Here is a 20612-nt window from a genome sequence, read left to right on the forward strand (position 1 = left end):
AACAGGGAGCGCTGCTTATCAACCATCTGTCCATCCCAAAGGATTCTAGAGAAAAGCTCAAGTCCTGGAGGGAAAAAGCCAATGCAATTTCCACCCAGATCAAAGAGCATACTGTAGAACCAGAAAGGATATAGATTACACCAAGCCACCTTCATCCCTAAGGCTGCAAGAGCCCAAGCAAAATGGGGTCACGTTGGGTACATATTTGACCTGTGTGTTACAATACTGAGTCAGTAAGGTCTTGAGGATGCTGGAAGGCTCCTGACAGGCACTAAGGAAGTCTGTGCTGGGAAGAAAAGCAGGGGAGAAGGCAGAAGCCTGATGACCTGGTAGAATATTTTCTAAATGGAAGACTGAAATTCTTAGACTTGGTGAACCCCATAGGACATTGAACTCTTTTTTCTTGTTAATTAGTAAAGAGGGATTCTAACGGGTAGCCAATTAGTTTGGATGTGATAAAGACGCTGGGTTTATATTGCACATTGTAATGGTGAGTACAATGTAGTTGCAAGCTGCTATCCTTGGCTTTGCTTACTCACAGAATTCTTGATGCAAATCGCTTCTTAGCTCCACTCCCATAGCATCTCCCTATGCTGAGACTGTAGGTGTAAAGTAAAATTTACCAAGAACAAAAAGCGAGAGAATCCATGTACAACAAGAACCGAACATAGTTTATGACACAGTTGCCTTGGGTATACATCTATTCAAACGTCTAAATTCAGAAGATAATGTAAACTGGGTCCTTTCTGCTTCTGTTTTCATGTTCAAAAACAGCGGGGCAGACATTGAATTCTACCCCTTGGCTTCCTTGCAGGCTGGCTAGTCCTTATTTACACATCACCAGTTCCCCTACATACCCTGGATTGTCTTAGCCCATGGCCATAATATTACTTCCTTTTTATTCAGGGCCTTTCCTTATTGTATCTGCTCTCAAATTTACTCCACGTCTCCTTAGGCACACTGTGTTTAATGAATCTGCACAGAAACTACTGCCTCAAATACTCACCTTCACTCTCTGCCTGCCTGCTTTATTATCCTGGCCTGGCCTTGCAGCATCTGCCAGTGAGATTCTCTTTGTAGCTAGAATGTTTTCTGTCCAACACTGTGTATGAAAGGATTGGGAATGAAGGCTGCTCTCCCTGAGGCTCCAGATGAAGTTGCTATGAGATCCAGTACAATGTGATTAAATACCCCATACCCCATACTTTATCAGTTTGCCACTAAACTGGCTAATATCTTACAGCGAGCAGCCTTCCCACGCCATTTCCCTGGATTTATGCTTCTGTGTACATTTCTGACAGCAGTAACTTTTGCATTTATTACTTGCTGCTTTGGATGAATGGCTTGGGTCTTGAGCATTTATTATTATTATTATCCTTTTGAATGTCTTAAACTTTTGTAGTTACATGAGTACATTGCCTTCCGTGAATCAAATTAGAGTTTAGAAGTTAAGGAAGTTATATTTAATGAGATTGTAGAAAAGTATTGCTTAGGGACATTTCACACTCTAATAATTTAGATTTTTATTCCTTCATGAAACCTAGTGATAATTTCTCAATAATGCAGTAAAAAATCTTCATAAACATAAAAGAAGCCGTGTCTAGTCTCTTCAGTTCTTACATAAACACATTTTTGGAAGATAGAGCACAGGAAAGAATTCGATTTCTATGAGTTGGCCTAAGACCAACAGGCAGCACGTTATGAAAACCAAAGCTAGTTGTCTCAGGTTGTCATGGCTAATGAGAGGATATGGCTTTCCTCTACTGCAGTCTTTGTTGACAAGCTTCTACACAGTACAATGTGAACTCAGAAAATGATGGACGGTACCTGGAAGTGTGAGCCAAAACAAGGCCTCTCTCCCTTAAGTTGCTTTGGTCAGCGTATCTATACAGTAGCAGAAATGTATCTATACAGTAGCAGAAATGTATCTATACAGTAGCAGAAATGTATCTATACAGTAGCAGAAATGCATCTATACAGTAGCAGAAATGTATCTATACAGTAGCAGAAATGTATCTATACAGTAGCAGACAGAATCTGAGATCAGAGGGAATGCAGTTAACTAATATGAGTAAATAGTCCTGAGTTTGATATGTGTGCATTTGGGGACGAAATAACTTTCTGCATTCAGCAGGTGATGAAGTGCATTCTCTAGACTGTACAAGGATCCTCCAGGATCTCACAAACTAATGGGGGAAAATAAGATGTATATCAGTTCTTCTACTTATAAGAAAAAGGAAATGGCTGTGTCAACCTGAATAAAAAATAAGGAGAGACTCTAAATAAAAAATGAGTTTGCTCAAGAACAAGCAAAAGACGTGTAAATCTAAGTACAGGTGCCACCATGAACTGTGACAATGCACCAGTGGAGCCAAACAGGCAAAGGAAAAAGCAAAATGAGGATGGTTATGTAAGTTGTTTTGAGACAATAATCCTTGGTTACAGAGATTAACAGTCCTAGGTGACCAGGCAGGGGCTGGACAGATGTCAGTGCTCACCTTGGTGCAAGGCTGTAGTTAAGTAAACATCCTGCACAGGTCCTATCACTCAGTAAATTGTACGTGAGCATCCTTCCTTTGCGACCCCCTGAGTGCATTCGTTCCAGTGGTGACTCTGGCGCTGATGACTCTTCTAGCTACAATAGAAACAGTATCAGCCATGATGCTTGAGAAATTCCAAGGAAAAGAAAGTGGGAAAGGGCTCGAATACAAGTGCACATTGACTTGAACCTTGAAGAATGCATATTTCCCTTAGTAAACACGAGTGTGTGGCTGTCCCTGGTGGATAGTGACATTTCAGTGTGGAAAGAGAAAGCATCTAAGTCTGCATAGCATTAATGTTGCTAAAAGTCAGAACCAGGAGCAGGGCGGCAATGGTATATGCTGCTACGGATAGGAGGAAATGCTGCCCATTAGGGTAGAGGGAGGAAGGACATAGCCTTCCATCCTAGCTCCACTCTGGATAACCAAAACGCTGTTGATTGAAAACTGAAACTGTTTTCTCAAACTGCACAACTGAGGAAGGCAGGATCAAGACACAGGGCCACTGTAGCAGTCAGCCATTGCAAGGGGCATTTTCCCCATATTGTTCTATGTGGCTTCACGCAGCGTTGGTATCTTCCTCTTTTCTCAATGTGATCAAAATGACTGCGTAGAAAGAAGCATCCGCAGCAAAGCACAACGGAAACACTGTGATGGTTGCTACGGTCAACATCACAGAATCTGGAATCATGTGAAAGACAAGTCTTCAGATATATGCATGAGGGACAGTTTAGCCTCTAAAAAATTTTCTTGATTAAGTTAATTGAAATGGGAAGATCCATTAAAGTATCATTGGCTGGCTTTACTTCCTGGCCTGCACACAGAGGAGAAAGCCAGCTGACTGTGAGCATTTATTGTTCTCTTCCTGGTGACAGATGCAATGTGACCAGCTGCCTCCAGCTCCAGGTGCTGCCTTGACTCCCCCACCATGATGGACGGTACCTGGAAGTGTGAGCCAAAACAAGGCCTCTCTCCCTTAAGTTGCTTTGGTCAGCGTATCTATACAGTAGCAGAAATGCATCCATACAGTAGCAGAAATGCATCTATACAGTAGCAGAAATGCATCTATACAGTAGCAGAAATGCATCTATACAGTAGCAGAAATGCATCTATACAGTAGCAGAAATGCATCTATACAGTAGCAGAAATGCATCTATACAGTAGCAGAAATATATCTATACAGTAGCAGAAATGTATACAGTAGCAGAAATGCTTCTATATAGTAGAAGAAATGCATCTATACGGTAGCAGAAATGAATATACAGTAGCAGAAATGCATCTATACAGTAGCAGAAATGTATCTATATAGTAGCAAAAATATTGATAAGGCAGTGATCTCAATTTCCTTTCTAACAGTATCATGAGTATTTGACTAGAGAAAAATGATAACAGAAATGAGGGAGAAGATGGGACAAATGCTCCTCACACTTTATCAAAATTTTACTCTGAGGAAAAGAGTCCATTTTACCTTCTGTAAGAGCAGCTAGGGGCTGGAGAGGTGACTCAGTGACTAGGAGTCCTTGATGCTCTTCCAAAGGACCTAAGTTCAGTTCCCAGCACCCACTCCAGCCCCAGGAGAAACAACACCCTCTCTGAACACCCTCTTCTGTCATCTATGGGGACCTGTACATGGATACACAGATACGTAGACACACACACACACACACACACACACAAACACACACACACACAAACACATACACAATGTGTGTGTACATGCACAATGCATAGGTAGATAGAGATAGATAGATAGAGATAGATAGATAGATAGATAGATAGATAGATAGATAGATAGATAGATAGATAGATCTTTTAAAGTTCAGGTTAGCATGTTAGTACACCTGAGGATTTCTGTTCTAAGCCTGGAACCCATGTTATAGTTAAAGGAGAGAACTGACTGAAGAGTTGTTCTCTGCCCTCCACACAAGTGCCATTTGTATATGCACTTACACACACACACACACACACACACACACACACACACACTAACACAAGCACGACTACACACACACATACACACATCCATACTTGTATATCACCCACATTAGCAGCAACAGATAAAAGTACAAGCCTCAAACCAAGATATTCCATGGCAAAACCAAATTTACACAATATCTTTCTACAAATCCAGCACTACAAAGGATAATAAATGGTAAAGCCCAACATAGGGAGGCAAGCTAAACCCTAGAAGAAGCAAGAAACTAATCGTCTTGGCAACAAAACAAACAGAAGAAAAGCACACAAACATAACCTCACATCCAAATATGAATATAACAGGAAGCAATAATCACTATTCCTTAATATCTCTCAACATCAATGGCCTCAACTCCCCAATAAAAAGACATAGATTAACAAACTGGATGCACAATGAGGACCCTGCACTCTGCTGCCTACAGGAAACACACCTCAGAGACAAAGACAGACACTACCTCAGAGTGAAAGGCTGGAAAACAACTTTCCAAGCAAATGGTCGGAAGAAGCAAGCTGGAGTAGTCATTCTAATATCAAATAAAATCAATTTTCAACTAAAAGTCATCAAAAAAGATAAGGAAGGACACTTCATATTCATCAAAGGAAAAATCCACCAAGATGAACTCTCAATCCTAAATATCTATGCCCCAAATACAAGGGCACCTACATACGTAAAAGGCACCTTACTAAAGCTCAAAACACACATTGCACCTCACACAATAATAGTAGGAGATTTCAACACCCCACTCTCATCAATGGACAGATCATGGAAACAGAAATTAAACAGAGACGTAGACAGACTAAGAGAAGTCATGAGCCAAATGGACTTAACAGATATTTATAGAACATTCTATCCTAAAGCAAAAGGATATACCTTCTTCTCAGCTCCTCATGGTACTTTCTCCAAAATTGACCATATAATTGGTCAAAAAACGGGCCTCAACATGTACAGAAAGATAGAAATAATCCCATGCGTGCTATCAGACCACCACGGCCTAAAACTGGTCTTCAATAACAATAAGGGAAGAATGCCCACATATACGTGGAAATTGAACAATGCTCTACTCAATGATAACCGGGTCAAGGAAGAAATAAAGAAAGAAATTAAAGACTTTTTAGAATTTAATGAAAATGAAGGTACAACATACCCAAACTTATGGGACACAATGAAAGCTGTGCTAAGAGGAAAACTCATAGCGCTGAGTGCCTGCAGAAAGAAACAGGAAAGAGCCTATGTCAGCAGCTTGACAGCACACCTAAAAGCTCTAGAACAAAAAGAAGCAAATACACCCAGGAGGAGTAGAAGGCAGGAAATAATCAAACTCAGAGCTGAAATCAACCAAGTAGAAACAAAAAGGACCATAGAAAGAATCAACAGAACCAAAAGTTGGTTCTTTGAGAAAATCAACAAGATAGATAAACCCTTAGCCAGACTAACAAGAGGACACAGAGAGTGTGTCCAAATTAACAAAATCAGAAATGAAAAGGGAGACATAACTACAGATTCAGAGGAAATTCAAAAAATCATCAGATCTTACTATAAAAACCTATATTCAACAAAACTTGAAAATCTGCAGGAAATGGACAATTTCCTAGACAGATACCAGGTACCGAAGTTAAATCAGGAACAGATAAACCAGTTAAACAACCCCATAACTCCTAAGGAAATAGAAGCAGTCATTAAAGGTCTCCCAACCAAAAGGAGCCCAGGTCCAGACGGGTTTAGTGCAGAATTCTATCAGACCTTCATAGAAGACCTCATACCAATATTATCCAAACTATTCCACAAAATTGAAACAGATGGATCACTACCGAATTCCTTCTATGAAGCCACAATTACTCTTATACCTAAACCACACAAAGACACAACAAAGAAAGAGAACTTCAGACCAATTTCCCTTATGAATATCGACGCAAAAATACTCAATAAAATTCTGGCAAACCGAATCCAAGAGCACATCAAAACAATCATCCACCATGACCAAGTAGGCTTCATCCCAGGCATGCAGGGATGGTTTAATATAGGGAAAACCATCAACGTGATCCATTATATAAACAAACTGAAAGAACAGAACCACATGATCATTTCATTAGATGCTGAGAAAGCATTTGACAAAATTCAACACCCCTTCATGATAAAAGTCCCTAGGAATTCAAGGCCCATACCTAAACATAGTAAAAGCCATATACAGCAAACCAGTTGCTAACATTAAACTAAATGGAGAGAAACTTGAAGCAATCCCACTAAAATCAGGGACTAGACAAGGCTGCCCACTCTCTCCCTACTTATTCAATATAGTTCTTGAAGTTCTAGCCAGAGCAATCAGACAACAAATTTCCTGAACAAAACACCAATGGCTTATGCTCTAAGATCAAGAATCGACAAATGGGATCTCATAAAACTGCAAAGCTTCTGTAAGGCAAAGGACACTGTGGTTAGGACAAAATGCAACCAACAGATTGGGAAAAGATCTTTACCAATCCTACAACAGATAGAGGCCTTATATCCAAAATATACAAAGAACTCAAGAAGTTAGACCGCAGGGAGACAAATAACCCTATTAAAAAATGGGGCTCAGCAGCAGCAAACCACTGAACTGAGAATGGGACCCCCGTTGAAGGAATCAGAGAAAGAACTGGAAGAGCTTGAAGGGGCTCGAGACCCCATATGTACAACAATGCCAAGCAACCAGAGCTTCCAGGGACTAAGCCACTACCTAAAGACTATACATGGACTGACCCTGGACTCTGACCTCATAGGTAGCAATGAATATCCTAGTAAGAGCACCAGTGGAAGGGGAAGCCCTGGGTCCTGCTAAGACTGAACCCCCAGTGAACTAGACTGTTGTGGGGAGGGCGGCAATGGGGGGAGGGTGGGGAGGGGAACACCCATAAGGAAGGGGAGTGGGATGTTTGCCCGGAAACCGGGAAAGGGAATAACACTCGAAATGTATATAAGAAATACTCAAGTTAATAAAAAAAAAAAAAAAAAAAAAAAAAAAAAGAACAAGCCTCCATGGGATAAACCTTCCCTGGAGATTTGGAAACTAAATGCTTTAAAAAGGACTGTGGCCCACAGTGAGTCCTGCTGTATCCATGTTAGCCTTGTAGAAGAAAGAAAAATATGTTGGAGGTACTCTCACCAGCAACTTTCATACTTTCCGAAATAACCCAGGAAACAGAGTCTAAAGGGTGTGAATCTCCATAATTTCAAGCAAGAATAGTATCAAGAAAAATAAAATGGCTATCTAATAATTCTGCTGCCAAAAGGTTGCAGTTTAGGCCTACTAAATGTCTTTTTAATTTTTTTTTTGCTTTTGCTTTTTGTTTTTTGTTTGTTTTATTTTGTTTCTCCAGAGCTAAAGAATAAAATCTGGGCATTGTGCTTGCTAGGTGAACATTATACCCTGAGATGAATCCCCAGTCCCAAACCTAAAACATTTTTTTTACACTTACTCACTTTACATCCTGCTCACTACCCTCCCACTTCCTCTCACTCCCTCCCACAATCCTTCCCCAATCCCCAGACCCCTTCTCCTCTGAGCAGGTACCCTTGCCGGTGTCTCCCCACCCTGGCACATCAAGTCACAGCAGGGCTAGGCACATTCTCTCCCACTGAGGCCAGACAAGGCAGCCTGGCTAGGAGACATACCCTAGGGACAGGCAACAGCTTTTGGGATAGCTCCAACTCCAGTTGTTTGGAACCCATAAGAACAACGAGTTGTACATCTGTTGTGCCTACAACCAGTCAAGGAAGGCAGCCATGAATGTTAGAAGGGTCTGTTGGATATTTATAACTTGTTTTACTTCTAGGGAAGCATGTGGAGTGACACACAGTTCCTGTCAACCAGTCTTTGTCCGTAAGAAGCTTCAAAAGGTGAGAGCCGAGAAAGAGGTGACGTCACATAAACCAAACCATTGCAGAGCAAGAGAGAAGAACAAATGTGCAAACACTGGCAGGGTCAGCAGGTCAGGAAGCCTATTTCTACTTTTGAAAAAAATCCTGTATAGTTTAAAATCCATCATTTCTCTCATCCACTCCATCCCAAAAGCAAATCTGCAACCTGGCTTCTCTGAGGACCCAGCTATACCTCTCTTGGGCATATACCCAAAAGACGCTCCAACATATAACAAGGACACATGCTCCTCTATGTTCATAGCAGCCTTATTTATAATGGCCAGAAGCTGGAACGAACCCAGATGTCCCTCAACAGAGGAATGGATACAGAAAATGTGGTACATCTACACAATGGAGTACTACTCAGCTATTAAAAACAATGACTATGAAATTCACAGGCAAATGGATGGAACTAGAAATTGTCATCCTGAGTGAGGTAACCCAATCACAGAAAAACACACATGGTATGTACCCATTGATAAGTGGATATTAGCCCAAAAGCTCACCATGCCCACGATACAACCAACAGAACATATGGAGCTAAGGAGGAAGACCAGGGTATGGATGCTTCAGTCCTGCCTTGAGAAAGGATGATAGAGGGTGGAGGAGGAAGGGGAAACCTGAGAGGGAGAGAAGAGTGGGAGGAAATAAGGGAGCAGTGTCAGATACTGAAGGGGACAGGAGAGAGGTACAAAGGGTCAGGAAATTGAATAAAAATATGTAGGGAGAGATAAGGAACTGGGGGAGTCCATATGCCAAGAAAATGAGAGGCTCCCAGGACCCAATGGTGATGATTTTAGCAGAGAAGGAGAGATAGAACCTGTAGAGACCACCTCCAGCAGATAGGCATGGCCTTCAGTCAAGGGATTGAGCCGCCCACCCACCTTAAAGTTTTTAACCCAGAAATGTTCCTGTCCAAAGGAAGAACAGAAACAAAAATGGAGCAGAGACTGAAGGAAGGGCCATCCAGGGACTGCCCCACCTGGGGATCCATCATGTCTGCAGACACCAAACCGACACTGTTGCCAATGCCACCTCGCATTATTGCTGTCTAAATTAAATAACACAGTTAAGCTTAGTACATTGAAGTGCCAGGATCCTTTAAGAAGTTCCTAGTATGTAGATCGCTCCTGAGAGACACAGCCAGAATACAGCAAATACAGAGGCGAATGCCAGCACCAAACCACTGAACTGAGAATAGGACCCCCGTTGAAGGAATCAGAGAAAGGACTGGAATAGCTTGAAGGGGCTCGAGACCCCTTATGAACAACAATGCCAAGCAACCAGAGCTTCCAGGGACTAAGCCACTACCTAAGGACTATACATGGACTGACCCTGGACTCTGACCTCATAGGTAGCAATGAATATCCTAGTAAGAGCACCAGTGGAAGGGGAAGTCCTGGGTCCTGCTAAGACTGAACCCCCAGTGAACTAGATTGTTGGGGGGAGGGCGGCAATGGGGGGAGGATGGGGAGGGGAACACCCATAAAGAAGGGGAGGGGGGCTGGGGATTTAGCTCAGTGGTAGAGCGCTTACCTAGGAAGCGCAAGGCCCTGGGTTTGGTCCCCAGCTCCAGCTCCGGAAAAAAAAGAACCAAAAAAAAAAAAAAAAAAAAAGAAGGGGAGGGGGAGGGATTAGGGCGATGTTTGCCCGGAAACCCGGAAAGGGAATAACACTCGAAATGTAAATAAGAAATACTCAAGTTAATAAAAAAAAAAAAGAAGTTCCTAGTAAATACCATGATTAAATTGTTGAGTACCTGCAGATTGTAGCTATGAGACATGCATGGCTTCCCAAAGATTTATTGTCAATTATGAAACAGGCAGTGTGTTGGATTCCACTGGACACTAAGAACATTATTTGTTGAGTAAAAAAAACAAACAAACACATTCAAGGCTACATTGCTAGATTTTAAATTTGACAGGAAGTGTAGTTGAGTTTTAGCTAATTGTCTATTGATCCGTACTTGTGGATCTTTTCAATTTATCCACAATTATAAAATAGTTTCTATAAAGCTTCACAAGAAGAAAGTAGACCACCATGGACTTTGAGAAAAAAAATCTATTACCATCACTTTGTTAGACGAGCATAATTCATTACTGCATTTTAAATCTTATCCTTATATCCACAGTTAAGTGTCACTACCACTCCTCATCAAGAAAGCTTCTCTATACACCAAATGCAGACCGCCACAGAAAGCCACACTGGACAGGACACAGACATGAATGGATCATGGGAGCCCAGCCCAGTGAATACATCTACATCACAGCTCCCACATCTATGTCTCAGGGAACAACATAAAAGAGGGGGCAGAAGGATTATAAAAGCCAAAATACCAGGAAGTCTGCTGTGGAACATTCTTTCAGAGAGATAGCCGCATAAACAAGACCCACACGATGGCAACATCAGTACACACGTTCACACTGTAAGAGGAAATCTCATGGGTTTGCACCTCTTGGTGAGAGACTACAAGCAACTGATTACTGCTGAGAGATGGAGAATTAGACTTTCCTGGGGATGAGCCCCCTAATCAGTTATCCAATACAAAGTGAGGAGCTTGAAACCGTGTACACACAAACAGCAAAAACCAGACTGTCTATGTGCATGCACATGTGGTATGTGTGTGTGTGTCTGTGTGTGTGTGTGTGTGTGAGAGAGAGAGAGAGAGAGAGAGAGAGAGAGAGAGAGAGAGAATAGTAATAAAAAATTGGCTATCAATTTGAGAGGTCATAGGAAGGGTTGGGTGGATGGTACCTGGAAGGGGCAGCAGGAAGGAAAGGAGAAGTTTCTGTAATTCTATTTTAATTAAAAATGTATAAAGTGATTTAGAAAGTGATTTAGAAATACTTTCTAGTGTCCGTACATTGTCAAGGAGACATGGGAGGGGAAGGCCTCCTGAGGGGGACAGTAGATGGCGATGCACCTTACAAACTTTCTCATCTCACTAAGGGTCAGATAAGCACTGTGGGAAGGAGATCTCTTGCCAGTGAAGACCAGAAGGAGAATCTTCAAGTGAAGAACTTAAATATAGGTCAAAAGAGTACTGTGCTGAAAAGCAGTTCTCCCACACAGCAGTGTAACCTTTCTCTAGGCTGCCCTGTCTATCAGAATTGACAGCAGAATACAACAGAAGTATCTGTTGCAGTAAAAAAAAAAAGAAGAAGAAGAAGAAGAAGAGTGGTGCGGCCAGTTCCTGGGCAGTCTTGCTCTCTTGGGCCATTGGAACTAGCACTAATTTATCTCAGCAGCTCCATGCTGCCCCCAAATACTCTCTGACCTATACAGCAATCTCTCTACCCATCTAGGTCCCAGGGCAGGTTGTTACCATGCCAGGCATACACATCTCAATCCTGTGGCGGCCCAGTGCGTCCTGCCACCATACACTCTCTTGAACTCAATTAAGTCACCACATGAAAGAACACACCAATAAATATATATGCATATATTAAAAAAAAAAGAAAGAACACACCACACAATATCCTCTGATCCAACTGATAATATATAATTTGCCCATCTAGATAACTAGCAATCCTGTACACAGCCATCCCTTAAAAATACTCATAACAATCTGTAACTATGCGCAGAGAAGAATCTTAACATCTGCAGCCATGTTCTTCCAGCTCTCTCATCACTCCAGCCTCTCTCCTTTCTAAAGCTTTCCTCCCTCCCAACCTTCCTTCTCATCCAATGACAGGCCTTGTTCTATCCTGTTCCTGCCTTCACCTGCATAAGACGTCAACCTACACACGTCCTGTCAGCTTCCATGGTAGGAGCACTGCTGGCTCCCGACAGCTGAAGAAATTCTCCTCAGGAGCTGTGGCCATGCTTCTTGGACAGCACTTGGCTTCAGTGTCACCTCTGAGGTGTTTCTCAGCAGCTTGCCGTGCCTGCTCCTCTGTTCCTCTTTTGAAGTCTGAGAATGTGCTCCTTAGGTGTCCTCTCTGCAGATCTGCCTATAAACTTTGTATTTTCTCCCTGGTGTCTCTGATGGACCTTCCTTTGGTTCATTTATTTTCGTTCACCCTTAATGACATTTAATTTCTGTCTCAATTGCAGGTCATACTTAATTGCACACCAAGAAAAAACATAACCAGTGTCTACCTGTTCTAGACAAGAACTCGAAGGTCTATCACTTCTAAATCTTTGTTCATGTGTATCCCTACTCAATATAGGTATTCAAAAATATCATTGCCATAAGTGATTTGGAATACATAGATTAAAGGCACGAGACATTCTGTGTTCTGTGTGCAGAGCCACAGTGATAAAGGACACAGACATTTTTTCTTTTGAAATGCAGCTTTCATTCACTTACAGTTCCACAGCAGAGACGTAAGAAAGTCACTGAACCATGACCCAACTGCTAGACTTCCGGGTGACCTACATTTTAAACTTAAGACCAGTGAACCAGCTCACAAATTAGATTGGCAAAACAGTATTAAAACTGACCCAGGAGGCAAGTGTCCTTGGAAGAAAATTTTCTTAGAGTGCATGGGATTATTGGTCTCACAACGTCATCAGGGGTTCCTCTTACAAAGAAATTAAAGGGGCATTGGGAGAAAGCAAATGGACTCTCATCCTCAGAGGCTCTGCCTGCTCATCTCTGTAGCTCTGTCCCTAAGGTCTTCCCTTGAACACTGGCTCACAGTGCATACAGCCTGCTACGCCCAATGTCTGCCTCTCCTCTGCAGACATTGGGGGTAGCAGGTTGTGTGTCTCCTTCTTTCTATCCTTTCTGAATTGCTGGATATTTTCCTAATGTGTTCCATCATTACTTACCTATTGCATCTCCTTGTGCCATACTCCTCGCTATGACAGAAACTCCACAGCAAGTCTTGGTTTTGCTCATGATAATCAGATGCACACAAAGAGTCTACAACAGTTCCCAACAGCAGAAGGCCCTCCAATACTTCAAAAGATGTGAACCAGTGACTTAAAACATTCCCTTCAGGAGTAATTCTATGCTGGTAAGATTGGGGGAAAGCCGTAAGTGGAACTTGATAACCCTACAAAGATTAAAGGGGTAAAGCATGCTCCCCAACAAAGAAAAAGTGTGCATTTGTGCTTACATAGAATCTCAGGTAAGGAATGGGAAAAGCAAACAACAGCAATGAAACTCTCATGGGCTGGAGAGGTTCCTCAGTGTGGAAAGCCAGTGCTGTAACTAACATGGGGGTCTAGGTTTAAATCTCCAGAATCCACAAAAAGGCGAGCATTGCAGTACACTGATAAAAACTAATTCTTTTTTTTTATTATTATTAACTTGAGTATTTCTTATATACATTTCGAGTGTTATTCCCTTTCCCGGTTTCCGGGCAAACACCCCCCTCCCCCCTCCCCTTCCTTATGGGTGTTCCCCTCCCAACCCTCCCCCCATTGCCACCCTCCCCCCAACAGTCTAGTTCACTGGGGGTTCAGTCTTAGCAGGAGCCAGGGCTTCCCCTTCCACTGGTGCTCTTACTAGGATATTCATTGCTACCTATGAGGTCAGAGTCCAGGGTCAGTCCATGTATAGTCTTTAGGTAGTGGCTTAGTCCCTGGAAGCTCTGGTTGCTTGGCATTGTTGTTCATATGGGGTCTCGAGCCCCTTCAAGCTCTTCCAGTTCTTTCTCTGATTCCTTCAATGGGGGTCCTATTCTCAGTTCAGTGGTTTGCTGCTGGCATTCGCCTCTGTATTTGCTGTATTCTGGCTGTGTCTCTCAGGAGCAATCTACATACGGCTCCTGTCGGCCTGCACTTCTTTGCTTCATCCATCTTGTCTAATTGGGTGGCTGTATATGTATGGGCCACATGTGGGGCAGGCTCTGAATGGGTGTTCCTTCAGTCTCTGTTTTAATCTTTGCCTCTCTATTCCCTCAAAAGGGTATTCTTGTTCCTCTTTTAAAGAAGGAGTGAAGCATTCACATTTTGATCATCTGTCTTGAGTTTCATTTGTTCTAGGGATCTAGGGTAATTCAAGCATTTGGGCTAATAGCCACTTATCAATGAGTGCATACCATGTATGTTTTTCTGTGATTGGATTAGCTCACTCAGGATGATATTTTCCAGTTCCAACCATTTGCCTACGAATTTCATAAAGTCGTTGTTTTTGATAGCTGAGTAATATTCCATTGTGTAGATGTACCACATTTTCTGTATCCATTCCTCTGTTGAAGGGCATCTGGGTTCTTTCCAGCTTCTGGCTATTATAAATAAGGCTGCGATGAACATAGTGGAGCACGTGTCTTTTTTTATATGTTGGGGCATCTTTTGGGTATATGCCCAAGAGAGGTATAGCTGGATCCTCAGGCAGTTCAATGTCCAATTTTCTGAGGAACCTCCAGACTGATTTCCAGAATGGTTGTACCAGTCTGCAATCCCACCAACAATGGAGGAGTGTTCCTCTTTCTCCACATCCTCCCCAGCATCTGCTGTCACCTGAGTTTTTGATCTTAGCCATTCTCACTGGTGTGAGGTGAAATCTCAGGGTTGTTTTGATTTGCATTTCCCTTATGACTAAAGATGTTGAACATTTCTTTAGGTGTTTCTCAGCCATTCGGCATTCCTCAGCTGTGAATTCTTTGTTTAGCTCTGAACCCCATTTTTTAATAGGGTTATTTGTCTCCCTGCGGTCTAACTTCTTGAGTTCTTTGTATATTTTGGATATAAGGCCTCTATCTGTTGTAGGATTGGTAAAGATCTTTTCCCAATCTGTTGGTTGCCGTGTTGTCCTAACCACAGTGTCCTTTGCCTTACAGAAGCTTTGCAGTTTTATGAGATCCCATTTGTCGATTCTTGATCTTAGAGCATAAGCCATTGGTGTTTTGTTCAGGAAATTTTTTCCAGTGCCCATGTGTTCCAGATGCTTCCCTAGTTTTTCTTCTATTAGTTTGAGTGTGTCTGGTTTGATGTGGAGGTCCTTGATCCACTTGGACTTAAGCTTTGTACAGGGTGATAAGCATGGATCGATCTGCATTCTTCTACATATTGACCTCCAGTTGAACCAGCACCATTTGCTGAAAATGCTATCTTTTTTCCATTGGATGGTTTTGGCTCCTTTGTCAAAAATCAAGTGACCATAGGTGTTAAAAACTAATTCTTGAGATGGCCAATAGCACAGCATCTTTACTGGTTATGTCAGGAGGTTATGTCAGGAGGGAGTTTATTTCAGTCACCTTCTTTGGAACATAAGCCAGGGGGGGAGGGGGAACAAGTTTGTCTACCTAACTCTTATTACCTTCCTAATTTCTGAGCACTACTTATGAGGTCTCTTCCTTGAAACCTCCACCCTCCCTGACAGGAGGGAGAAAGCAAAGGAACCAGGAGCTCTGCTGAGCACCCTCTCCTTCAGTCTGTTTATCTCAGAACTGAAGAAACAGCCCCTTACCCAGAAGCATCCAGGAATCCATGTGGCTTTCACTTCACTTCGAGCATCTCTGAGCCCTCAGTCAGTGGGAGGCAATAGAGATGCTGGACTGTTTTTGGTTTTGATTTGTCCTTAAGTATCAGAAGACCTTGTCAGGGTCGAGCAGAAGAGGGAAGAGCTAGCAAGGTATTAAGACAGAGCAGCCTTCAATCTTGAGTCTGCCAAAGAACATGTTTTTAAAAGTTTCCCTACCTTCTAAACTCTTTCAATTGTCGCATGTCATGACACCTCCACCAAGATAAACACACTGTGTGCCTAATGCACCACCGGTAGGGGATAAAACCATTCTCTGTGGGGATCGGGATGAGTCAAGTGTCCCTAGGGAAAAGTAAACTTCCAACAAGCAGGTTGGGGATGTTCCAGGAAGCACTGAGTCCTTTGGGGTACTGTAGGAAATAATGATGTGCAAATTTTAGGAGATTCCTCATCTAAACAGGCAAACACCCACACTACAATTAAATTCAGAGCTCATTTTCCTGAATCCACAGAAGGGATATAAACAGCAGAGACAGGAGGTTGATCTAAATTGGATACCGTTCCCCTCGTGCCTTTTAAAGACTCTGCACCTCCCTGGGATTTTTCCACCTTTACAGCCAGTTTTTCCTAACTCTTTTGCTTCCATATTTTTGGCCCTGAATGTAGTAGAAGTAAAAAAAAAAAAAACTACTGGTGTTTTTAAACCCACCAGAGATCAGAAGATGCTGTCTCTATTACAATAGATCCCAAAGATGAGGCAACCTCCACTTCATTTGTATTTCAGATTAAAATGGTACACCCATTTTAATAAAGCGGATAGAGAAAAAAAATGGCACGAGAAAGAGAGAAATCCAAAGTATTTGGTAACCTGTGTTCTACTGTGTCTACTGGTGCCAGGGAATGGAAACTGATCATTATATATTTAAGGAAGAAAATATGATAAACCATTCGGACATAACCCTTTTCTCTCTAAGTGAGCAGATAGTGTTAAAGACACGCATAGTGAAATATCTTCCTACAGGTTGATGAGTTGCGAGCCTGAAGAAACTTTGAATAAACCAATCATGCATTTTCCTGCAAGAAGGTAAATTTTCACTTAGCCATAAAAGCAATTTAGAGATGTAGGTGGTAAGGAGGGATGGAGGAGATGTGGGAATTAAATCCCATGGTTATAGTAAATAAAGGTGGTGAGCTTACGAAACATCAAAGTTACTTTGCCATCTATAGAAAACTAGGTTCTGGTTCCTATGCTTCTCGTCATCATCAGCTCTCTAACATTAGGGAAGATATCTTTTCCTCTGTGTCCTGACTTTTTAACTAATTCAATTTTCTTTTATTTTAAAATCAACTGAAATTAATGGACAAATAATGCACAGTCCCCTAGGAAACAGCCATTCCTGAAGAGAGCTCTGCAGCACATACAAAATAATGAGTGGCCACTCTTTCTCTGTCAAAGTCAAGACAAAAATATTAAGGTTTGTCTTAACTCTACGTGTGAAAAAATAGCCTTACTAAATTTATTTTAGTATATTGCTCAGCTGTTCTGTTTTATTGTTACTACTGTTGATGAGTTCCTATTCCAAATCCATGGATAAATTCTATCGTGTGTGTGTGTGTGTGTGTGTGTGTGTGTGTGTGTGTGTGTGTGTGTGTAGGAAAAATACAATATATGCAGGATTTGGGACTTTCCAAGGTTTTAGGCATCCAGGAGGCAGCTTAGAAAGTATCCCCCATGAGAAAGTAGGGACTACTGTATTTCCTTTCCATTATTCTTTATTTTGTAAACTCCCACAGTGTTTAAACAATAACTTTTCAAAACGTCTTAAGGGGAAGGAAACAGAAAAGTTCGTGTTCGTATTAACCAGGCAGAGTGGCACATGCCTGAAATCTCAGAGCTTGGGAGATAGCAAGAGGACAGAGAGTCAGTTTGGCTGTCCACACAAAGATTTTGTGGCCAGGCTAGACTCCATGAGTCCAGAAAAAACAAAGAAACGAAAACAGAAAGCTGATGGAGGTCCCTGTGTTTACAGAGCAGGCATTTGTGTGTGAAATCGAGGGCTCTAAGGCCCCCTCTACCTGTTCACTGAGATTCTCTTGTCATTGCTCTAACTTCTCATCTAACCCTTTAGTTTTTCAAATTAGATAAAAACTAAAGCAATAATGTAATGTTTTAGGAGTTACAGTACACCTACCATGTATGGTACGCTTAAGAGCTCTGATGGTCTGAGGTCAAGCAGGCCCTTGTTTAAAGGGATAGAATTGTATGGAAAGGGAAGGAGGCCTACATCCCTTGGCAGGACAAACATTCCTCAGTGAGAAGCTTTCAGGTTAAGCATCCTAGAAAGCCAGCCCAGGAAGGAGCCAGTGTCAAGTTTGCATTTAAAAAAAAATCACAAGTCTAAAAATCCCCTTCCTTTATGGTTTTACCTTGTATAGACATGGCGTGTTTTTTAACAGGGTGTCATGGAGTAACAGAGTCAACAAACAAGAATGTGGATTCTGATGTAAACACACAGCAACAACAGCATCAGGAAACATTAGGCTTTTTGTTTACGGGCCTCAATATCCGAGGGAAACAAAAAACAACAAAGTAGGATTATTTATCTGGGCTCATGGTTTGAAAGTGTCCATCCATGGTCAGATGGCCGTGCTGTCTCTGTGCCGTCTCTGTGCCCAGGTAAGAACATGATAAGACAGTGCAGAGGACAAGGTTGCCCACCTCATGTCGATAAGATGCAGAGAGAGGGAGGAGCCCAGAAGAGGTTCTATCTTTCAGAGCTATGCTCCAGTGCCCTGCTCTTTCTAGGGACACTCCACCTCCTAAAGCTTCCAGCTCCTCAAATAACAGTGCCAAGATTCTAGCACATGAGCCTGTGGGGGATGCTTCATAGTCAGACCAGAAAATTAAGGAGTCTGTGGTATTTTAAGGGGTCCCCTGTGAGAAGACAAACTGCTCTATGTAGACCAGAGTTCTCCTTCTAGGAAAGAAGACATAGTTGACAGGGTAGGGGGAGGTGACCTACTTTTACAAAGTCAAATTAAAAAAAAAAAAACCTTTAGAAAATTATCTAATGCTGGATTTCTTCCAGAAATGAATCCCGTTGGTTACTTAATCACTGGGTCAACTGGTCCTATTAGGCAGTCAATCATTAACTGTCCTCATCTTTTCTTTCAGTGTTTCTAAATGTCAACTCCAGTGTATAACTGAATGAGCATGGTTGCCCAGGTGGCACGAACTGGCGCTAGCTCTCTTGGCCCTCTCTCAAGCCCTGGGATCTGAACAATGCTGAAAGGTCCCTTTTGTTTTTCCCTTTATGCTTAACCTTACCGATAACCTAGAATTCCAGAAAGTAGGTTCAATATTTTTCTAGATCATGGCGGCTGACAGTAAAATGAAGCTGTAGCGAATACCTCTTAAACATGAACCAGCAAACCAAAATGTCAATGGTTTGGCATTCCTAATCTGAAGGTCAAAGATTCCGAGAACATCTGTGAGCCAACACAAAGGTAAAGCATCTTCCTCCCAAAAGATCCCCTTATGTTGATGAGTTGAACTAATCTAAAGCAGCCCTTATCCCATCAAAACTTCTTGAATATGCTTATTTCTAAAGGGTAGATACAAAGTAAAATTTATCCTCTAATATGTCTATTTTATAAACAAGATATCATCTAAAATGTTTGTTGCCAGAGGAAGTAAAACCAAACAATTCCAAACTACATCAGGTCCTTTAATCTCAGAAGCGTTGCCACTAAAGAAAAATAGAATTAGGGTTTAGGCCATTTCAAAGGACCTTGACTGGCTGCACCACCACGAGCAGCGCCTGTCAATTGTGGCTGATCTATATAAATTGTATTTCCAATAACTTGAACAGAATTTCCAACAAGAATGGGTTTGTGTTATTATTGGGCAAATACAGGCCTCACTCTGCTTGACTCACAGGTAGAAATTTGTTCTGGAGGCCTCCTCGCCAGACAGAAACCCTTGAGACATAGTAAGCAGAATGTTAATCAATTAAGGTCCCAAACTCCACTCAGAAAATATTCAGCTATGGACTTCAATGTGTTTTCAAAAGATTTGAAAGTATAAACCAATTCTGTGCAAGAAACCTCTCTTTTGAAAAAAAGATATTTGTATTGATTCTCTGAGAATTTTATACAATATATTTTAACTGTATTCACTCCTCAACTCTTCCTATTACCACCCCCTCAACCATCTCACCCAACTCTAAGGTTACTTCTTTTGTTACAGTTTAAGTTGCTCATTTAGTGTCAGGAGTGGGGTCTCCCTGTGCCTTGGGGTTTGTTACCAGGGATTCCACCCTGAAAGAATACTGACTCTTCCTCTCACAGCAACTCTCAAATGTTCACAGATTCTCAATGAAATGATAGAATTGCATGTCCATCTTCCCTGTTCTGGCCGGTGCTGTGGTAGACTCTCTTAACACTTCTATATTGACACACATTTCTGGTGTTTCCAATGAAGCCACAGTGGATGCACTGACAATGTAGGCTGCTGTTTTTCTACAGTATAGTTTTTCCAGTGGAGTTGCACTGAGCTGATATACTGTCAACAGTGTACCAACTAGAATGAGCTAAGGGATTCTCACATAGCTAGTAAAACATGATTGTGGGATCTATATCCAGAGGCTATTAGCATTCGAATTGATATGAGAGAGAGAGAGAGAGAGAGAGAGAGAGAGAGAGAGAGAGATCCAGTCTCATTAATGTGAGCAGTGGTAATACAGTATGTGCAAGATCAAAACTGAATTAAAAAGGTGGAAGGACAATAGAGGATTCTCTCACTTGTGGAGCTGGGGCAGCTGTT

The sequence above is a fragment of the Rattus norvegicus genome, chromosome 2 (assembly GCF_021556685.1).
Source record: "Rattus norvegicus strain SHRSP/BbbUtx chromosome 2, alternate assembly SHRSP_T2T, whole genome shotgun sequence".
NCBI lineage: Eukaryota > Metazoa > Chordata > Mammalia > Rodentia > Muridae > Rattus > Rattus norvegicus.